The sequence below is a fragment of the Periplaneta americana genome, chromosome 10, assembly GCF_040183065.1.
Source record: "Periplaneta americana isolate PAMFEO1 chromosome 10, P.americana_PAMFEO1_priV1, whole genome shotgun sequence".
Lineage (NCBI taxonomy): Eukaryota > Metazoa > Arthropoda > Insecta > Blattodea > Blattidae > Periplaneta > Periplaneta americana.
In genome coordinates this window covers 164,704,777-164,715,003 of record NC_091126.1, presented here as the reverse complement: position 1 = coordinate 164,715,003, position 10,227 = coordinate 164,704,777, and positions in this window count along the sequence as shown.

Below are 10,227 nucleotides of genomic sequence, written 5' to 3'. Positions count from 1 at the left end.
CGAAGAATAGCTCTATCACATGGCATAAGAGTAATATTTATTTAGGACAACAATTGCCATACATAATCTTAGAAACCTTCATGAGTCGATGCTGCTAATATGGGCTACCGCTATGTGTCAAATATGGGATAGGTAGCCCATATTACCAACACATTAACACGTCCCGTATTTTCACTATCGTTATTTGTTATAGAATATTGCCATTGATGTGACACATGTTTCCTAAGTATGTTTCTTTGTTTTTTCCAATTTTATTTTCAAATTTTTGTGGTAGCCCATATTTAGACCCTACTACCTGTAGAGGACCAGTTCGTCTTACTTTCTAAAAGTAATTATATGCAAATATCTATTGCAACTATTGACCTTTAAGACTGGAAAAATTGTATATGAATAATTACTCTGTATGACAATAAAGATTTCCAAGCAGTATGCCACAACATTTTTCATTATTGCGAGGAAAATAAAATGGTAGCCCATATTTCCACCTTCTCCTCTACTATGATACACTGGCGCTTGTACTAAGGTCACACTTCTGTGGTATATATTTATTATTATACTTACTGCAACCAGTGATTGTCATAATACAAAGTTTACTAAATAATATTGCTTTAATATACAACGTTTTTTTTTCTGGAAGGTTTTGAAAAAAAAGTGCAAGAGAAAGCTAAGAAAATTCCTTAGAATGAGACCTTTTGGTCCATTAAGATGTTGTTACAGGATGATTATTAAGCCATGTAGAGCTGTAAGTGTAATGCATTATATGAATACGTTGTCCAGTCTTAAATATTTACAGAACTTGGTGAAGAATCTCGCAATGGTGTCTCGTGCCCCAACAATCAGGCCAATAACGTTTATGTTGTCTAAATTTTACACCGACTTGTAATAAGGAATGGTTGGGTTGTAGATGGAACACTTTTCCTTGTGTACATCGAAGGGTTGTTTCTGGTATCTTATTATATTATTCAGAATTGGTATTTAACATAAAAATATATCTTTTAGCTTTTTTTTCTTACTTACTTACTGGCTTTTAAGGAACCCGGAGGTTCATTACCGCCCTCACATAAGCTCGCCATTGGTCCCTATCCTGAGCAAGATTAATCTAGTCTCTATCATCATATCCCACTTCCCTCAAATCCATTTTAATATTACCTTCCCATCTACGTCTCGGCATCCCCAAAGGTCTTTTTTCCCTCAGGCCTCCCAACTAACACTCTATATGCATTTCTGGATTCGGCCATACGTGCTATATGCCCTGCCCAGCTTTTTTTTTTTTTTTTGTAATGCCATCAAATTGTCTTTCGACATTTCTGGGCATCTCTCCTGGCAATGGCTTATGTGTAATCCACTTCTGAGGTTGGGGTACCTGGAAGACAGAGTTATTACCCCGATATGATAGGATGATGATGATTATATGGTGCCAGAGAAGTCTAAAATCTAAACTTAATCTAAATTCCAAATCATGGACGAACACGGTCCCGTTAAGGGAAATTTTCTGTTTTCTAGCCAGAAATCGAACCCGAGACTACTGAACTGTAGCCACAAGCTCTGACCACTAGCTGATCGTGAGGCTGGTCATATCTTTTAACTTGATTGTGAAACTGGGAGAGTAACCCAGTATGAATTTTACATGTCGGCACCTCTGGTGTGAGTAGGCAAGGCATATTTAATTGATTTTTTTCTTTTATAGAGTAGACTTTCCTCTTTAATGTAGTGAAACAATTTTTTAATTACTTCCATTTTTTTTTTCAAAATATGTGTATTTAAACGTCACTTGTTACATCTCGTGGTCGTATGTTTGTTGCGCATTTTTTGTAATGTTCATTATTATTTTTCACAGTTTTCATCATAATTAAAAAAAGTACTAAAAATATTTGCCTGAAATTTTGCATGCTAGTGTGTTCTATTCATATCTACAACATTACTCTAGAATCTTTCTTTTTTTACAAGTAATTCAGTCTTTAAAAATAATATTTGGTGCAAAAATGTAGAAAAATTTATATAAAAGGTAACTTGTGAGGTCCACTTTACATGGATGTAATTGATGACAAGAAATGGATCATCATATACGAAGGTAACAAATGAAGTGCAGTGAATACACAGTAAGCACAAAACATTTTGTTGAAGTTGCATTTATTGTTGAGATATAAAAATTTGAATTTCACAAAATTTCTGCTAATGTAATGTGTAACTTACATCTGCCCTTAATAGGATAAAAATTTAGAGTGATTTATTGGCCCAAATTACTTAATATTTCCTTACATCTAAATTTTAAGAAACTTAACATTTCTTTTTCTTAAAATCATTCAGAGTTATTAATATTCTCAGACTGAAGCCAAAAAGGAAATGTCCTAGCTACATAGTAAGAATAATTTCACAAAAGTGAAGTATTCTGTGTGTTCATGATTGTAAAACTCTATAGTGGATGATCACTTTGACTTTGTAGCAGCTGGTTTTATGTCACTTTATTGTCAATGAAATCAGGAAACTCCTAACTTTGTACATTTGCATGAAAATTGTTAAATTGAGATAGTGGATAAACATAAAATATTAATAAACAACACACAGACGTAATAATTCCCCTGTCCTAAATGAAAGAAAAGAAAAGAGAAAATATGCAATGCATGCAATGAGAGATGCATTGTTATTTATAGGCCCTCCTTGCTAGAGAATGCAGTCATATTTTTTTTTAATTTACTGTATATATCTTTGCAAAACCTCTTACATAGACGAATATATATATATATATATATATATATATATATATATATATATATATATATATATATATATATATATAATGCTTGTTTTGTATTATACATATAGCTCAACTTATGAATGATCGTTTGCGTTTGTAAATTTACTAATCTGATTGGCTATGTATTGTATAGCCTACTTTTAGTAGAGCCATCGATGTAGCTCAGTCGGCAGACTCGCTGGGCTGCTGATCCGGAGCTGCGTTCGGGCTTGGGTTGGATCCCCCTTTGGTCTTTGGTTTCTTCCGAGGTGTTCCCCAGCCGTGGGACTGAAACCGGATGGTCTATGGCGAGTCCTTGTTATCAACCCCTTTGATTTGATTACCCCCCTTTGATTTGATTACCTGGTTGGGTTTTTCCGAGGTTTCCCCCACCAAAAGGCAAATGCCGGGTAATATTGTGGCGAATCCTCGGACCTCATCTCATCTCACTACATCTCGCAAAAAAAAAAAAAAAAAAAAAAACCACACAAATTTGTAGAAAATTACTAAATTGTAAAACTATAAAAATTTGTAAAAATTGTAATTGTAATATTGTAAAATGTTGACTTGTTCCACATCTTAAAGCTTCATTGCTCATGTAAGATCTATGGAATAGAATGAATGAATGAATGAATGAATGAATGAATGAATGAATGAATGAATGAATGAATGAATGAATGAATGAATGAATGAAGATCAGGCAATTTATGATAATGAAGATCAGGCAATTTATGATAAGTCTAACATACAAGTATATTCAGGAAAATAGATCATCTCTTCCCAATTGAATCGCCCCATGCAGAAAGGGATTCAGTCCATTAGACCTGGTTTTGAGAAAACTAAGGAAAACAGTCTGAACTTTGTATTCCTTTCTGCATATAACTCTGAGCCTGACGCTTCAGTTTCTGTCTTTCCAAGCGTCGGACTGAATTCCTTTCTGCACAGGCTGATGTAACCATCCATAAAGATATGATTTCCATCGATATCTCGTTTTTTCAAAATTTGTGACTGAAGCCCTTTCTGCATGGAGCGATATATCTAATTATTAGAGGTGATAGATTCTTACATTGTGATATAAATTTTCCTATTATCATATAATTCCTCCGAAGTATAACCGAATTTGCATACTTCATCAACTCACTGAACTGATAATTCAAAATTGTGGAAGTTAGTCCAACAAATGCACTATATTCAAAACTGTCACTGAAGAAAGAAAAAGTCAATGACTTGAAAAAAATATTCCCATACATTGAAGAAAAGTAAACACACATCGCACCTTGGAAAGAAGAGGGCTGCAAGTGCAAGCATTTCATGAATTGAGATAACACTGCTGCCTAATAGAGAAAACCTTTCTGTATCTGTTTCTATATGGCCACAAGCAGTAGGTTAAAATTTGGTGTAATTGTGTCTGTACGGCACCACTGTAAATCAAATGGACCTATGACACATTAAACTTCAAATATCTCATTACTATAGTTTTGAACTTGTCGACGTCTTCTTTGCAAGGTGCGATTATGAAGATTTCATAATTTGACAATCAGAGGGTTTTTGAACTAATTGTCATACATTTATAAGACATTGTGATAACATTTTTTTTGTAAGAGTTCACTAAATTAATGTTGATAATTTTGTGAAATAAAATTAGATGTTGTTTTACAAATTTGTTTTTTTATACAGGGTGCGTCAGAAAGAACGGATGGATTTCACATGGCAAGAAAATTGTAAAGATTCATCAAATCAAAAATTTATTGTTATCAACATATTCACCAATACATGCAGTTTATTTATGTAAAACAACATTATCCATATGATGTCCTTGGCTTTCAATACAGGCATCGAGGCGTTTTCTGATGTTCGCCATCACTTTCACAGTCATAGCTGGTGCAATTGCCACGATTTCTTCACGAATCGCTGTCTTCAGTTCGTCCAGTGTATGTGATCGATGTTTACAAACTTACGCCTTCAAATGGTCCCAAAGAAAGAAGTCGCAGGGCGCGAGATCTTACCGTAGCCTCGGACAATCTCAGTGCAATAGAATTTCGTCCAGGTGATTTCTTCTTTAATGTTGAACCTGTGATACGAAATGAAGCCACCCACCGCAAAATTGTATTCCGAGTTGGAATCCTAGCGTGACATCCGATGTCGAAATGAGTCCTGAGTGGCGATCACAGACTCTTCATTTTTCAAAAATGTCTCTACGATGAAAGCACGTTGTACACCAGACCAACACTATATTCTCAACTGAAACTGCATTCTATGGCTGACGCAACAGTCGTGGTCCCCCTCACTATATCTCTCTCCTCGTTGCGTATCGATAGTTTGAAATCCATCCGTTCTTTCTGACGCACCCTTTACCTTACAATTTTTTCTCAATATGCAATTTTAAGAAAACATATTTTTCTTGAAAACCTATTTTTTGTTAAAAGGGCGGAAGGTAAACAAAAGCCCTATTGCTATTACTACCTTAATTAGTGGAAGAGTTTAGAAACACTTTCAATAGAAGATCTGATGCTGAAATTAATTTTTATGACTGCAAAGAAAGTTCTAAATTTCAGAATTGCTGGAAAAGTGTTTTGTCTTCACTGTAAAACTGTCATTAGACTTCCGCTCTTTTAACAAATGGTGATTAGGCCTATTCATTACATATACCTTTGTGTTGTGTCATGGAACAGAAGAGTTGAACATGGATCACATTAAAGATGCACAGCATTGCTGCAGGATCATTACAAAAAAAATACCAGTACCGGAGTGCAAAGCAGCGAATGACTTCATTGTCAAGTTTCTAGGCATTGGAACAACAACATTTTTAAGTGATGATAAGAACAAATTAAAATATACAAATGCTATAATATACCAAGTAAACCCCAGAATGAACATAAACTTTAATTTTTTAATAAAATGAAAATAGAAAACCTAAATAAATGTTATTGTATTTCATACAGTCATACAGAATAGCTGTACATAACGATCCCAACAATAGGTTTTTTCTCTTCCCTACTTCCTTCCACCTGAAGACGAAGGGAGAACCACCCTTCGAAACGTTGTGTCTTAATTTTTTGATTGTGACAACCAGCAATGGAAAAAGTCCAAACCTCTCACCTAAACATTACCTTCGTAACATTTGCTTCTTCGTTATAAGCATTGAATACGTGCTCCCAGGTTTTTTTCATTTTGGACAAAGAAATTATATCTGTCCTTTTATCTTGCAATATTTTATGTACTTACTTACTTACTTACTCACTTACAGATGGCTTTTAAGGAACCCGAAGGTTCATTGCCGCCCTCACATAAGCCCGCCATCGGTCCCTATCCTGTGCAAGATTAATCCAGTCTCTATCATCACATCCCACCTCCCTCAAATCCATTTTAATATTATCTTCCCATCTACGTCTCGGCCTCCCCAAAGGTCTTTTTCCCTCCGGTCTCCCAACTAACACTCTATATGCATTTCTGGATTTGCCCATACGTGCTGCATGCCCTGCCCATCTCAAACGTCTGGATTTTAAGTTCCTAATTATGTCAGGTGAAGAATACAATGCGTGCAGTTCTGTGTTGTGTAACTTTCTCCATTCTCCTGTAACTTCATCCCGCTTAGCCCCAAATATGTTCCTAAGCACCTTATTCTCAAACACCCTTAACCTATGTTCCTCTCTCAGAGTGAGAGTCCAAGTTTCACACACATACAGAAGAACCGGTAATATAACTGTTTTATAAATTCTAACTTTCAGATTTTTGGACAGCAGACTGGATGATAAGAGCTTCTCAACCGAATAATAACACGCATTTCCCATATTTATTCTGCGTTTAATTTCCTCCCGGTGTCATTTATATTTGTTACTGTTGCTCCAAGATATTTGAATTTTACCACCTCTTCGAAGGATAAATCTCCAATTTTTATAGTTCCATTTCGTACAATATTCTGGCCACGAGACATAATCATATACTTTGTCTTTTCGGGATTTACTTCCAAACTGATCGCTTTACTTGCTTCAAGTAAAATTTCCGTGTTTTCTCTAATCGTTTGTGTATTTTCTCTTAACATATTCACGTCATCTGCATAGACAAGAAGCTGATGTAACCCGTTCAATTCCAAACCCTGCCTGTTATCCTGAACTTTCCTAATGGCATATTCTAGAGCGAAGTTAAAAAGTAAAGGTGATAGTGCATCTCCCTGCTTTAGCCCGCAGTGAGTTGGAAAAGCATCAGATAGAAACTGACCTATACGGACTCTGCTGTATGTTTCACTGAGACACATTTGAATTAATCGAACTAGTTTCTTGGGAATACCAAATTCAATAAGAATATCATATAATACATCCCTCTTAACCGAGTCGTATGCCTTTTTGAAATCTATGAATAACTGATGTACTGTACCCTTATACTCCCATTTTTTCTCCATTATCTGTCGAATACAAAAAATCTGATCAATAGTCGATCTATTACGCCGAAAACCGCACTGATGATCCCTAATAATTTCATCTACGTACGGAGTTAATCTTATCAAAAGAATATTGGACAAAATTTTGTACGAAGTCAACAAAAGTGATATTCCTCTAAAGTTACCACAGTTGGTTTTGTCCCCTTTTTTAAAAATAGGTACAATTATGGACTCCTTCCATTATTCTGGTACAATTTCCTTCTCCCAAATAGCAAGTACAAGTTTATAAATTTCGCTATATAATGCACTTCCACCCTCTTGTATTAATTCTGCTGGAATTTGATCGATACCTGGAGACTTGTACTTTTCAGATTTTCTATCGCAATTTCGACTTCTGAAAGCGTGGGTTCGGGTATTTACCCACTAAATCAATTAATAACAATTTCTCCTTTGCTGTATATAATTTGTGTTCGGCCGCCATTTTTTATGTTTACAATCGCACAAAATGCTAATTTGCAGAAACTGATCACGTGATCAGCAATGAGGACATAATTGTATGAAAACTTTCTATTTCAAAGCGAATATTTTCAGCATGGTCTCAGGATTGTCTCAAGACCAAGACAGGACGGAGAAGGCGACTTTGCGTACGAAAATTGAGACCGGTCTTCACCTGTTCTTGGTTTCGGGACAGTCTTGAGACTAGCTTGGCGTTGACTGTGCACATGGGTCTAAGAGAAAACCTGTATAAGTACAGCTTGTGCTAATGAGAAGAAAATATAACAGCAGTGTTGCCAACACATAAATTGTATCCCCGTCAATCTATCACCTCAAAATCCGTCAGAATCCGTCAAAATTAATAGCAAAGAGTAAGACCCTCTCAATGTATCTATATACAAATAAAAGCAAATGAAGAGTCCACTGCAAGAATGATGGATGCCACTTTCATGTCGAAAATGAACCAAGACTGTCAATGCATAGCTTAAGACAGCGTTTCTCAAACTTTTTTGAAGTGGGGACCACTTTTTTAAGTCAGAACAGTTCCGCGGACCACCTTACTCTTGTTCCCTTCGGAAGCAAATTTATTATTTTGTAGTATATAATAGTATTAATATACTTATATTTTAAAATAGAGTTAATTAGTTAATTGAAATTCATTTAATATTAATATTAAATAATTAAGCTAATGTTAGTAGAAGAAAATTCATTTTTGTTTCTTTAATAAGGCTATTAGAGTTTGCATAATCTTTAACTTATTAACTAAAAAAAAATAAATAAATGTTGGTACTCACTTTAATGAGATGGAGGAGCCCGCCGATTCTTGCACAGTTGTTCTATATTTGCACGTATGCTGGTAAGCTTAAGTCTGAGATCGTCACACACATCGAGTCGATTTCGGTAGCCTACTTTGTTTTTATTAGATTTAGTGATGAAAACTCTTTCTCACACAGATACGTAGAAGCAAACTGAATTATAATCTCTAAAGCACCATTGTACAATTCACTATATTCTCTTTCTAACCATACATTACGCTTGGAATTTCATTTTAAGTCCGGTCTCATTCGAGAGTTCAATTAACTGTTCTCTTTCACTCAATGAAAGTTTATTAGTTTCAATATCACAATGAAAGGGATCACGAACCCATGAAAATTCGTCATAATTACTTGGAAAATAAATGTCAAATTGTGACCTCAAATTTGTATTATTGGTGTACGACGTACAGTAGGCCTACGTGACCATTTCAATGTGCAGACTGGATGTCTGCAAAACTATTAAGAAAGTCATAAATACATGAAAAGGTTCGGTCTTTTGTTATGAATTCGGGTGGTCCCTTGTTGGGTTACAGGCACCAGATGTGCAGGGAAAAGATGGCGAGAAACACCACATTCACAGTGCTTTAAATCCCTCTTTTGTTGCTGACAGTAGAGTGGGAAATCGGTAGACGGATAGGGAAATAAATTTCATGAAATGTCAGTACTTAGAGAAAAAGTGAAAGGCAATTGCCATGTGTCATTTCCAAACTCTGAGATTTTCAGCTATAGAGTGACAGGCCTATCCAATTTGTTTGAGTTATATTTTTTCCTCTGCCTTTCTTGAAGGACCACAAGGGCAGACCTCGAAGACCACAGGTGGTCCGCGGACCATAGTTTGAGAAACGCTGGCTTAAGATATATAGAATGTACATAGAGAGTTATATGGCATTAACACTGATAGTCATTGTCCAGTAATGATTGGAAAATCACAGTTAGGCTTTGAGCGCTAAGCATTTCAAACTTTCAATTGCTTCTCCTGCAAAATGTATTCCAAATGACATCCATCATTCTTGCAGTGGACTCTTAAAATATTAACGCAACTTCCTTAACACTCTTGATTAAAATAATAATAATAATAATAATAATAATAATAATAATAATAATAATAATAATAATAATTATTATTATTATTATTATTATTATTATTATTATTATTATTATTATTATTATTATTGTAATTCACCCACATCATCTGCTCTAGCTCTGCAGTTGATGTGCTTTGTTGGGTTATGCTCCCACAAAAATTAAACAATTAAAAATGACAACAGGTAAAAAAGTCAAAGGACGATGTAAATCGCAATTTCCACCAGAAAATCCGTCACTTTCGACGGAATTTCCGTCCAGTTGGCAACACTGTATACCAGTTAAACAAATTGCCAATAAAAACTCTTGTTTACAGTTTGTTCCTTCCCCTCTAGTTCCACCCCTCCCCAGTACTTACTTGTGCGCCAATAACATGCTTTCAGCTATCACCGAACGCTCCCTGCTTCTATCTCACTGGTAGCTCATTCCCTATCTTTATCTTGCTTCTCAGGAGGGCAAACCTTCCTACACGACAGCATAGCATGATGATGCGCATTCTACGAAAAATAAAAATTAAATTGTTGGCAATTAAAATTGTCTTTTCGTAAGCATGATGCGAATTCGAAAAACAGACATATATATATATATATATATATATATATATATATATATATATATATATATATATATATATATATATATATATACAGTAACTTCTCTCTCATCCGGACAGCAGGGTAGGCAATTATTATTGGCTACTCACAATACGGTACGTACCTTCT